The 13378-nt window shown below is 44.3% G+C and overlaps 1 protein-coding gene across 10 annotated transcripts in view; it reads left to right on the top strand.

Moving 5' to 3' along the window:
• The first annotated feature begins 471 nt into the window (after nt 1-471).
• The window catches only part of DAB2 (DAB adaptor protein 2), a 57130-nt gene continuing 44223 nt past the window's right edge, over nt 472-13378 (top strand). For all 10 annotated transcript variants that reach the window (XM_042233834.2, XM_060400470.1, XM_060400472.1 and 7 more), the window contains exon 1: nt 472-639. The gene's annotated coding sequence lies outside the window, so the exon portion shown is untranslated. The remainder of the gene's footprint in view (nt 640-13378) is intronic.

The following is a 13378-nucleotide window of genomic DNA, read 5'->3' on the forward strand; positions in this document are numbered from 1 at the left end:
AACTGTAGAGACAGCAGATTCTGAGCTAGCACCCACCGCCTCTAGCCAGGAAAGTCAGGAGTAAAGGCAGCCCTTTGTTCCAAGGGCCCCATCGGGTTCGGATGACTTGGGACGCCACATCACTGGAAGCGGCAGTCCAGAGAAGGAATTTTTGAGATGAAGGTCGCTGGGTCCCACCCCTTTCCTGCGGGGTTTCCCTTTCCTGTCCTTAAGCGCACTCTCCCGGGTCCCTTGCCTCAGCCCCGCGAGCCTGGGCTGCGGACGGCGCCCCGACTCCCTACTCCTCCCCTTCGCTGGGCTCGGGGCGATCGCCCCCCGCTGGTGGGGCTCCCGGCTCCCCGGAGCCGGCTACTTTGCGCGGCCCCAGCTCGAGTTAATAAACAGTTAAGTTTGGAAGACTCAGCAGACACGTTGAGGGGGAGTTACCCAACCCAGGCAGCAAAAACATCCCGGCGCATTCCTGGGGAGTCCAAAGCTGCCAGCATCTGATTAGAACCATATCTCGCCGGGAGTGGCCCGCGGCTCCGAGGCTCCCGGGCCGGCGGCTATTTAAGCGCGGCAGCCGTGTGGGCAGCGCGGCAGCCAGGAGGCTCGGGCACCGAGGAGTCATGCTCGCATCGCAGAGGCGCTAGCTAGACTGTGAGTAGCTCTGGTTCCTTCTTCCCTTTGGCCCCATTTTTGGCGACCTCCCTCCCTCCTTTGCTCTTTTCCCCTCTTGGGATGCAAAACTGGGACTGTTGGGGCGTCTTATTAAGGAGACGGCGGCGTACTTGGGCAGACAGACGCTTTTGTGGCCTGACATCCGAGGAATGCTTCCATGGAAAGCCTTTACCTTTGGGGTCGGACTCCAGATGTCCAGCTAGTGACATGTAACAAGCGCCTCCCTTGTGTGTGTGCGTGTCTGTCTGTCTGCTTGTTCAAAAGCCCCACTGGTGTGGCTACTGACCGCCTAATTAACTCCTCTAAGAGTGTTTATTTTTGCCGTGTGACAAAGGCTGGGGACTTGGTTTGTACCCACGAGAAGCTTTTTCCCAGTGACTGACAACGTGTGGCGTTAAAATGTGAACTTTGTCTTACACCCGCATTCTTAAGAAAGTATCTGCCCAAGAGACTGAACAAACTTGTTTGAAATCCTCTGGGGATTTAAAAGGGGTTTGCCTGCTTGTTGTAATCTAGAAAGATTAAGGATGAATTTTAGGAAAGGGGGGAAAAGAATGAATGGGTTAACACTGTGGAGCCCCAGTCAGCATAGCGGGTTTCATAGCATGGAGCTGACTGTGTTATTTGTTCCTGCCGTCCTTCCCTCTTGACTTAATTCTTAGCAAGGAATTCAGGTCCGCAGTCAGTTTTAGCAGGGAGCCCTTTGAGTCCAAAGGGAAATCTAACTGGATTAAAAATGCTTAAAGAATCTGGATGTTATCTCCACCCCCACCTTATCCTCGTGTTTTTGTTTTTTTTTTTTTAAGTTTGTGTTTGGAAGGAAGAGAGGTGCTCTGTAAAACGAGAAGAGCAGAAATCAGCTTCCAGACACATGGAAAGACTTAAAAATTCTGGAGGGGCGACTTCATGAATAGTAAATGTTGTTATTGCACTATAAAGTGACTTAATGAAAAAATTTCTGGCTCTAATCAGACAAAGCAGGGGAGTGGAGTAGAAGGTGAGACAGAAGTAACTCAAATAGAAGGAATGGCTGAGGAAGAGAAAGCAGCTGCAAAAAAAAATGCCTTCGAGATGTCCAATAAGGCTCTCGAAATGGCTTTGATGGGATTTTAATTGATCTTCCTGCAGGCTTGAGGTTGGCTCCCCACACAGGAGCGTCTCCTGGCTATTGGTGAGGGAAAAACTAGCTGGGAATGGGGGAGCTTGACAGCTATCAAAAGGCTTGTCTCCCTTGCTCCGGGTCTCACCTCCACCTGGCTTCTTAAACCAGCAGCCAGACCTTTTAGGCTACTCTTCTCCAGGCCCAGTGCCCACCCTACCTCTCACCAGGTTCTGTCTCTTCTTCTTTGAGGGGAGATTGGCCTCCATGACACTGTAAGAAACTTTGTTGCCATGAGAATTCACCCCTTTTGGTTGAAGTGTAGGTATGTGGCTATACCAAATATAATGTGCAATCTTGTCGGAAAAGCACAAAGGAGGCCTGGTGGTTTTCTTTCCAGTGTGTATTTCTGGGACAGATTACTTCTAAATCCCTCGTCAGTCTCCTCCTAAGGCAGACTGGATTCTTTTTCCTGTTGGTGATGAATAACTTCATTTTCCCTTCCCTTCCCGCTCCCAGCTCTCTTCCTTCTTATCCAAATGGATGCCCTAGAGTGGATGCCTTTCTCAAGCTCTACCCTCCTCCATTTCAAAATAGAAGGTAGAGGACTGTCTCCCAGCTTCCAGCTCTGACACATAGGTAGCTGCCATTCTGGTGGTCTTAGACACAAGCTGATTTTCTCCTGAGGATGTGAGAGAGGGAAGGGGGTCCCATTGCTTGTTCAAGGCCTTGCCTCATTGTTAAGGGCAGAAATTAGGATCTGCATTTCCACTCAAGACTTTTTATAGTTGTGGATTCAACTAAAAGTCCAAATTCCTGTGTCTTAGGCTGGCTCCTCGCTTTGCCTGAAAGGTCAAATGACTTTCAACCACCTTGTTTGGGTTGAACAGAATTGCTTTTGAGACGCTTGTTGGCATGAAGGGACCCCAGGAAGCGGCTGTTCAGCCGGTTGGGGTGACCTTTATTTTCCTGCTCAGCCGTGCCTCTGTTACCTGAGGATTTACAGAGGGGAAGACGGAAGTCTTGGCCATGGCTCCTGGTCAGTAGGAGGCTTTGTGGAAACGTGGACCCTTGGTGGTAGAGCCAGTAAGTGCCGATTTATTTCTCATCCTACCCTCATATGTCTGTAAACCTACACTAGCTACCACAGATATTTTTCACCTGGGTTTTGTTTTGTTTTGTTTTGTTTTTTTGGCTGCATTATGTTTGTTGCTGCGTGCAGGCTTTCTCTAGTTTCGAAGAATGGGGGCTACTTTTTGTGGTGTGTCGGCTTCTCATTGCAATGGCTTCTCTTGTGAAACAGGGACGCTAGAGTGTGGACTCGGTTAGTTATGGCACATGGGGTTAATTGCTCTGTGGCATGTGGGATCTTCCCAGACTAAGGATCGAACCTGTGTCCCCTGCATTGGTAGACAGATTCTTAACCACTGGACCAGCAGGGAAGCCCACCAGGGAAGCCATAGTTTTGAAGGTTCCATATGTTTCCCTTCCTCAGTCTTTCCTAACTTGAGGATTTAATCAGTGTTTTTCTTAGAGACAAATCTAAGATACTTAAATACTTAAAAAGGCCACCAAAGACAGAGTTCCAGGGCACTAAGTTGCCCTAAGGAGAAAAGACTTGAAAGTGTTCTGGTTGAGGAAGTTTTGGTATTTGACCAAATGCCTAGGGCTCTCTAAGGCCCAGGAAGGTGGCTCAGAGGGTAAAGCGTCTGCCTGCAGTGCAGGAGACCCAGGTTCAATCCCTGGGTTGGGAAGATCCCCTGGAGAAGGAAATGGCAACCCCCTCCAGTATTCTTGCCTGGAGAATCCCATGGATGGAGCAGCCTGGTAGGCTACAGTCCACGGGGCTGCAAAGAGTCGGACACGACTGAGCGACTTCACTTTCTTTCTTTCACTTTCTAGGGCTCTCTACCCTCCAGGGGCTTCCCTGGTGGCTCAGTGGTAAAGAATCTACATGCCAGTGCAAGAGACACAGTTTCGATCCCTGGGTTGGGAAGATCCTTGCAGTAGGAAATGGCAACCCCCTCCAGTATTCTTGCCTGGAGAATTCCATGGACAAGAGGAGCCTGGCGGGCTACAGTCCTTGGGGTCACAAGAGTTGGACATGACTGAGTATGCACACACCCTCCAAGCAGAACCAGAATGAGGACTGGCAGTATGAAACACCTGAGGAACAGGATGTGATATCTAAAAATTCTCTGGTGCTGCTGTGTAATTCTAAAGTTGAAGCTGTGCCACTGAATTGCACAGAGGTTGGCCAAAATCACATTTAGCTGAAATAGCTGTAACCCCAGATCTCTGTATTTAAGGGAAACCTAACTCATGGTTATGTATCCTGACCGGATTAATCCTGTGACTCAGAAGGAAAGCAGGCCTTGGAGTCCCCTTCTTCTACAAAGAACACACTGATTCCCTGTGAGAGGAACAAATATGCTGAGAGTGAACACAAAGCACTGGCCCACAGGCCGTTTCTGCCTCCCACCTAGCTAAGCCAGGGAGTGGTGGTGAGCAAGTGGGTTCTGCAGTCCTATGGCCTCAGTTCAAATCCCAGGGACTGCTCTGCTGCCTGTGTGACCTTGAGCAAACTGCATCACTTCTCTGTACTCATGCTTTCTTATCCGAAGAGAATAATACCTACCCACAGTTTTGCTGAGAAGACCGTTAGTCTAATATGCTTAGACTCCTTTATTCCGTTGTTTTGTTTTCATTTTGCCTCCTGAACTGCTGAATTACTTATCTTTAGTGAAAATTATAGGCAGAATGGGGAATACCTTTGTCAAAGTTGGACACCGCCCATCTACCTGAAAAATGTTAATCCCTTAAGCTCTTCATATGAACAAAGCCAGAGAATTTGCTGTGCTTACACTAAACCAACTGGGAGTTGCTCTCTGTTCTCTGCCTGGAGCTTGCAGTTTGGTTTGGTCAAGCTGATCTCTGGTCTCATTTCAGTCTTTCCTCCCACCCCCAGACTCCCTACAGAGGGGGAGCAGTCTTTCCCCAAGAAGTCAGCACTGGAGCAGAAGGAAGGGGGGAGGGTGGGACCCCTGTACTAAACTGAGGAACTAGACTAGAAATAAAAAGCCTTCTAAGTACCTAGGGCCCCATACTGTCCTTGCCCATAGAGCTGGGCAGGTTGGCATGGTTACTCCCCTTCCCAAATCTTTTTCCTACCTTGGAAGGAGGCCTGCTACCTTCAGTCAGTCAGTCAGTCAGTTCAGTCGCTCAGTCGTGTCCAACTCTTTGCGACGCCATGAATCACAGCACGCCAGGCCTCCCTGTCCATCACCGACTCCCAGAGTTCACTCAGACTCAACGTCCATCAAGTCAGTGATGCCATCCAGCCATCTCATCCTCGGTCATCCCCTTCTCCTCCTGCCCCCAATCCCTCCCAGCATCAGAGTCTTTTCCAATGAGTCAACTCTTCGCATGAAGTGGCCAAAGTACTGGAGTTTCAGCTTTAGCATCATTCCTTCCAAAGAAATCCCAGGGTTGATCTCCTTCAGAATGGACTGGTTGGATCTCCTTGCAGTCCAAGGGACTCTCAAGAGTCTTCTCCAACACCACAGTTCAAAAGCATCAATTCTTCGGCGCTCAGCCCTCTTCACAGTCCAACTCTCACATCCATACATGACCACAGGAAAAACCATAGCCTTGACTAGACGGACCTTAGTCGGCAAAGTAATGTCTCTGCTTTTGAATATGCTATCTAGGTTGGTCATAACTTTTCTTCCAAGGAGTAAGCGTCTTTTAATTTCATGGCTACAGTCACCATCTGCAGTGATTTTGGAGCCTCCCCCTCAAAATAAAGTCTGACACTGTTTCCACTGGTTCCCCATCTATTTCCCATGAAATGATGGGACCGGATGCCATGATCTTCATTTTCTGAATGTTGAGCTTTAAGCTAACTTTTTCTCTGTCCACTTTCACTTTCATCAAGGGGCTTTTTAGTTCCTCTTCACTTTCTGCCATAAGGATGTTGTCATCTGCGTATCTGAGGTTATTGATATTTCTCCTGGCTACCTTAGGGTAAGCAAAATCTGAACAAATTGCTTCCTGGTCTAAAAATGGAAGTTACTTTTTTTTCTTAAGTGAGATAGAATGTCCTCTCTACCTACCTCATCTTTCCCTTCTAAATTTATTTTAATCCAAAACTTTACTCCTAATTGTCCAACTCCAGCTCATACTTAAATCATCACAGTAAAAAAACAACCTTAAGACTTTTAAAATTTCAGGAACATAAAAGCTGCTGCTTCAATGTAGAAGCAGCCCAGCAGTGTCTCTCTGCTGCTCTAAGTTATAACTTAGCCTCTAGGATAGCTAGAGGCAAGTGACCTTTAACTTCTTCAAACTGGTAAGAACTTTGTGTCAACAGAGCAGCCCGAATGAATGTTCAGCTGCAGGGAAGTTACCAGGAGGCAGAATGCATAAAGGCTGTCACTTAGATATTTAGGTAACCACAAAGGAGAAGGAGCTGCTGGGTTTGAAAGTAAAAATACTGGAAAAGCTGGGTTTGAAACATTCTCCAACATGGAAGAGATTTGGGCGAGGAATTTATGATTGAATGTTTCCTCTGGCTAAAAAGTGACCCCATTTCTCTCTAGCAATGTGTTACTCTGAAACAGACTTAGATCTTTGTGTGACAGGTAAACTGCTGGAAGTTCTCATTTAACAGTTAAATTCATTCATTCTTTCAGTGTTGGACACTTAGCTAGAGTGTGTAGTTCACACTAGAAAGACCTCATCTCAGACTAACTCTCAGAGTGTAGTCCCCAGATCAGCTACATCAGCATCACTTGGCAACTTGTTGGAAATGCAAATTCTTGGTTCCTGTCCCAGACCCACTAAACCAAATATGAGCAGTAGGGTCCATCCAGCTGTATTCCAACAAACCCTTCACATGATCTAAGAGAAACTTTCATAACTCAGTTGTTCAATGGAAAGCATAACAAAGTAACTGAATTCCTGCAATCATGAAAATAATAAAGCAAAGCACTTAAACAGAGCTCGGTTTGGCACCCCACTCCAGTATTCTTGCCTGGAAAATCCCACAGAAGGAGGAGCCTGGTAGGCTGTAGTCCATGGGGTCGCGAAGAGTCGGACATGACTGAGCGACTTCACTTTTCACTTTCATGCATTGGAGAAGGCAATGGCAACCCACTCCAGTGTTCTTGCCTGGAGAATCCCAGGGACGGGGGAGCCTGGTAGGCTGCCGTCTGTGGGGTCGCACAGAGTCGGACACGACTGAAGCAACTTAGCAGCAGCAGCAGCAGTTTAACTGAATCTTAAAAAGATGAAAAAGCACAGATCCTGATTATTTTCCTGCCATCTCAAGTACTGCTTTTTTGATTCTAGGAAAACCGATCTACTCCTTAGTTCTATATTACCACCTCGTTTCCAAATTCTTTTCCCTCTTCTGGGGTTTTAAAGGAACATAATTAATCTCCATTTATTAGAAAACTGTCCCAGTTACTTCTTTTTAAAAAAGATTTCATCAGACTAGATCATTCTTCTTGAGCCAGATGGTTTTCTCTAACCTATAAAACGTTTTATTTTGTTTTTTCATGCCATGCCCAGAGTACAGATGAAGCCCTGCCCATCATGGTAAATGAATCTGTTGCACTTGGTTTTTATAGTGCTTTATGGTTAATGCAGTACTGTTCTTCTCCCGTCTGACTTTCACTTTTAATAACTTAAGGTAGAAACAATATCTCCATTTCTTTGCCCCAGTGTGATCAATAGATATCAGCCTGCCCAAGGTCATTCCAGTTAAGTGGTAGAGTCAGGATAAAAGCATGAATCTTTATGATTAAAATCTTGATGTTTATCAGAATACTTAGTAAATACCTTTATGTGAAGTATGTGGCGAGGCTAGCAATGGAAGAACTCCCAGTGAGTAGGAATCTAGAAGAAAGTCTGAGTTACGTAAAGGAAAGAGAGGAGACTCTAGTCCTGCAATGGAATGACGACAGCATGGCTGTTTCTTAGGCATGATACTCAATGTCTCTGACCCAGAGTCATTTCACTCACCTTGCACAACAGTCCTAAGACTGACTGGCGTTAATCAGAGAGACTGGTGTTTAGCAGAGGTCGCTTCTTAGATTGAAAGATACAAGGGTGTGATGTAGGAGAGAACTGGAACTCTGAAGAGGCAGCAGAGGTTAGTGGTTAAGAACCTGGGCTCTGAACCACAAATGACTGTGTCCGAAGTAACTAAGCTGATATAAATGGTCCTGTTTTCATTGTTTGTGGTCTTTAGGCAAACTAAAATCTACAGATGAATGGAATCAGGCTGCAAACGAGAAGCCCATCTTTCTTATATACCGTGAAACTATTAAACGTGAGGGTCAAGCAAGAAAATGTGGCAACGCTTCATAGACCAGTACAGGCACACAGATGTTAACTCTTAAGGCACCTCTCAAATGTTCTCTGGGCAGGACAGTTGAGTCCTCCTGAGGTTAGCATTAATCTATGCCCAAAGAACTGGAAAGTGAAGAATAACTTCATTAATGGATCTGTGCTGGGTGCAACTGCCCTCCTTGTTCTATTAAAAAACATTTCACCCAGTGACCTCACTTACTCTTCATATTTTAAGTGTCCTATTAAGGGAACAAGACCTGTTCTAATCTTCTATAATATGTAATGCAGATTCTAACATGCTTTTTGTCAGCATTTAGTGCAGCAGAAATAAGCCACATGTGTGTGAATATTTGTCAGAGGGTTCACATAGTCCTGTGAAGATTGCTGAACCAGTCTGTCTTTGGGACACAACGTTAATCCTGATGGAAAACATATAACTTAACTTGTAGACCAAAGGATCCGAAATTGGAATGGTACATATAGTAGGTGCTCAAATCTCCCTTCAAAGAAAATAATCAGCTGTGCTTTACTACATCAGCATTGAGTGGTGGTGGTGTGATTTTGGAGTTTTGTTTTGGGATTTCTGTTTTAAACCTTTGCCTCTGAAGTCAGACATCTTAAATAAAACCCCAGCTTCAAAGTAGAAAACAAATATGTAACTGATCGAACAAGCTCTTTTGCCATAGGTGGTTTGCAGTATGGAGATTTAATATTGATTGCTCCCTGGACCAAGGTTCAGCTGTTAGCTGAAACTTTTCAGAAGTGTTCATGTACTTGAATTGAAATGATAGTTTTATTTAATGTCCAACCTGTCTTCTGAAGGATATATTGATGCATAGATATTTGCTTGGCTGCCTGATAACTTGTTCTTAGGGTTTTTGATTTGTCAGCTGGTCTGAAATTTTTGTTGATTGTAATTGAAATTTGGATAAAAGTATTTACATTTACTTTCTAGTGGTAATTTTAAATGGTAACTTTAAAGTTAGCATCTAAAGGGTAACACCCACTAGGGAACATATAACTGTCAACAATTGCTTCCTACAAGAAATTTAGAGAAAATGACAACCACTCAAGTAATATATTGTTTTATTATAATTAAATGGTATACAGTAGAGTCCAGAGAAAGGAAAGGACTCATGTGATGATGGACTTGACCTTTAAATGAATGGTCGAAGTCAGATCGGCAAAGCGAGGAAGAAAAATGCATTCTAGGCAGAAGCTCATAAATATATTATGCAGATGTATGCCCAAAGAATACTGCCTGGCCAGACCAACAGAAAGCACAAAATGGTAGAGAGGTCAGAGGTGATAGATTTGAAAACAAGAGCTGTATTGCACTGAGCTTTGGATGTCAGGGCAAGAACTTAGGTCTTTATCTGCTAAGCAGTAGATCCCTTTATTAAATCAGGAGACCATAATGCTGACTCAGATCAATTAACCTAGCTATCTTGGCAGTAAGAGTTTGAGTGGCGATTGCTCAGCAGTTGAAAAAAAAAAAAACCTGTATTTCATGAAAAATTAGAAAAGTAAAGATTTTAATATTAAGGAACAAATGGCAACCTTGTATTACCCCTAATGTTTTAAGGGCACTGCTGTTTACCAGATTGGGGGTGGAGGGGCAAGGGTGGGGGTGAGTTCAGTTCAGTCAATCAGTCATGTCCGACTCTCTGTGACCCCATGAACCGCAGCACGCCAGGCCTCCCTGTCCATCGCCAACTCCCAGAGTCCACCCAAACCCATGTGCACTGAGTCAGTGTTGCCATCCAACCATCTCATCCTCTGTCGTCCCCTTCTCCTCCTACCCTCAATCTTTCCCAGCATCAGGGTCTTTTCAACTGACTCAGCTCTTCACATCAGGTGGCCAAAGTACAGGAGTTTCAGCTTCATAATCAGTCTTACCAGTGAACACCCAGGACTGATCTCCTTTAGGATGGACTGATTGGATCTCCTTGTAGTCCAAAGGACTCCCAAGAGTCTTCTCTAACACCACAGTTCAAAAGCATCAATTCTTTGGCACTCAGCTTTCTTTACAGTCCAACTCTCACATCCATACATGACCACTGAAAAAACCATAGCCTTGACTAGATGGACCTTTGTTGGCAAAGTAATGTCTCTGAATATGTAGTAATGTAGTAATTCAAAGTAATGCCTTTGAATATGCTATCTAGGCTGGTCATAACTTTCCTTCCAAGGAGTAAGTCTCTTTTAATTTCATGGCTGCAATTGGCACCTGCAGTGATTTTGGAGCCCAGAAAAATAAAGTCAGCCACTGTTTCCACTGTTTCCCCATCTGTTTGCCATGAAGTGATGAGACCAGATGCCATGATCTCAGTTTTCTGAATGTTGAGCTTTAAGCCAACTTTTTCACTCTCCTCTTTCACTTTCATCAAGAGGCTCTTTAGTTCTTCTTCACTTTCTGCCATAAAGGTGGTGTCATCTGCATATCTGAGGTTATTGATATTTCTCCCGGCAATCTTGATTCCAGCTTGTGCTTCCTCCAGCCCAGCATTTCTCATGATGTACTCTGCATATAAGTTAAATAAGCAGGATGACAATATACAGCCTTGATGTACTCCTTTTCCTATTTGGAACCAGTCTGTTGTTCCATGTCCAGTTCTAACTGTTGCTTCCTGACCTGCATACAGATTTCTCAAGAGGCAGGTTAGGTGGTCTGGTATTCCCATCTCCTTTAGAATTTCCATAATTTATTGTGATCCACACAGTCAAAGGCTTTGGCATAGTCAATAAAGCAGAAATAGAGGATTTTTTGGAACTCTCTTGCTTTCTCGATGATCCAGCGGATGTTGGCAATTTAATCTCTGTTTCCTCTGCCTTTTCTAAAACCAGCTTGAACATCTGGAAGTTCACGGTTCACGTATTGCTAAAGCCTGGCTTGGAGAATTTTGAGCATTACTTTACTAGCGTGTGAGATGAGTGCAATTGTGTGGTAGTTTGAGTATTCTTTGGCATTGCCTTTCTTTGGGATTGGAATGAAAACTGACCTTTTCCAGTCCTGTGGCCACTGCTAAGTTTTCCAAATTTGCTGGCATATTGAGTGGGATAAGGGTGGGGCTAGGAAAGTAGGATAAATAATTCCCTGACCTCAACATTTCGTTGAATTAGGGGAAGATTTCTACATGAATCAGAGGGCAACAATAGGTCAAGTGTAGAGAAATAGTAGGGCTAGTGAGAGGTCAGTGAAGACCTGTTGTTATTTTTTAATTGGAGGATAATTGTTTTATTGTGTTGTATTGGTTTCTGCTGTACAACATGAATCAATCATAATATTATATATATACCCACTTCCTCTTTTCTAGTGAGTTGGCTGTTTGCGTCAGGTGGTCAAAGTATTGAATCTTCAGCTTCAGCATCAGTCTTCCCAGTGATTATTCAGGGTTGATTTCCTTTAGGATTGATTGATTTGGTCTCCTTGCAGTCTAAGGAACTCTCAAGAGTCTTCTCCAGCACCATAGTTCAAAAGCATCAATTCTTCAGTGTTCAGCCTTCATTATGGTCTAACTCTCCCATCTGTACATGATTACTGGAAAAACCATAGCTTTGACTATACTGACCTTTATCAGCAAAGTGATGTCTCTGCTTTTTGGGAGTGGCAGAGGGTGAGATGGTTAGATAGAATTACCAATTCAATGGACATGAATTTGAGCAAACTCTGGGAGATAGTGAAGGATGGGGAAGCCTGTCATGCTGCAGTTCATGGGGTTGCAAAGAGTCAAATAGGACTTATCGACTGAACAACAAACAGCCCCTTCCTCTGAGCCTCCCTCCAACCCTACCGCCATCCCTCTAGGTCGTCACAGTACCAAGCTGGGTTCCTTGTATTATATAGCAGCTTCCCACTAGTTGTCTATTTTGTTCATAGTAGACACATCTTGGAGGGACTTTGAATGATGGGTAGGAATACAAGTAGGTGAAGGCAGCAATTGCTACAGCCTAGGAAGGTAATAAGAGAAGGCACTGTGTGAGTGTCCATGGTAAATGAAAGTGACCAGCCTCTCCAGGGAACAGGTGGCCATGTATATATTTAGTGTGCATTCTAATTATGCAAGGCTTTGAATCTCAGGTTGACTTTGAATGGAGGAATTGAACAGGAATGCCTGATTAATACAAAATGAGGAAACCCTGAGGTCTGATAGGGCACCACTACAAGAATTCAACCATGAAAATAGGTCAGGGACAACTAAAGTCTCTTACAATTTGGATTCTCATTGGATCCTTTTGAGAAGATGAAAGGTAGAAGTCACCCCACATAAATCTTCTTTACTTCATGTATTCTACTACTATGAAATACCTGTACTTTGTGTATCAGTTCAGTTCAGTTCAGTCACGCAGTCATGTCTGACTCTTTGCGACCCCATGGACTGCTGCACACCAGGCTCTCCTGTCCATCACCAACTTCTGGAACCTGCTCAAACTCATGTCCGTTGAGTTGATGATGCCATCCAATCGTCTCATCCTCTGTTGTCCCCTTCTCCTCCCACCTTCAATCTTTTCCAGCATCAGAGTCTTTTCCAGTGAGTCAGTTCTTCGCATCAGGTGGCCAAAGTATTGGAGTTTCAGCTTCAGCATCAGTCCTTCCAATGAATATTCAGGACTGATTTCCTTTAGGATTGACCGGTTTGATCTCCTTGCAGTCCAAGGGACTCTCAAGAGTCTTCTCCAACACCACAGTTCAAAAGCATCAATTCTTTGGTGCTCAGCTTTCTTTATGGTCCAGCTCTCACATCCATACGTAACTACTGGAAAAACATAGTCCTGTGTGTATAAAACAATATCAAAATAGCACTGTGTTTTGAGTTGGCTAATTTTGAGGAGCAAGGTATGTGACACAAAGTCGTACACCTTCTTTGGAAGCAGGAGTTCAGAATGGTGATGAGGAAAGATTGGGAAGGAATGCCAGAAGTAAGTAAAAAACAAATTCATTTTTGGTGGAGAGGGAAGAGAGATGAAAATGAAGAGCACTTATAGAAAATAGAAGGCCAGAAGTGTACCACATTCAGTAGATATGTGAACAGTTTTAGATACAATCTTAGTTTCATTGTGGATCTTTTAGATATATCCATGAACAAAAGAAAATCTGTACTTCTGTTTCCAGATAGTGTGTAGAGACACAAATGTTCCGCTTTCCATACAAAAACTCTGTAATGCTCTAATAGAAACAGTGGATGCAACTGTGCACTGCTTTAGGATCCAGATTCTTGTATTTCATGCAGCCAGCACTTGTTGAGGGCCTTGCTATTCAGG

The sequence above is a fragment of the Ovis aries genome, chromosome 16 (assembly GCF_016772045.2).
Source record: "Ovis aries strain OAR_USU_Benz2616 breed Rambouillet chromosome 16, ARS-UI_Ramb_v3.0, whole genome shotgun sequence".
Lineage (NCBI taxonomy): Eukaryota > Metazoa > Chordata > Mammalia > Artiodactyla > Bovidae > Ovis > Ovis aries.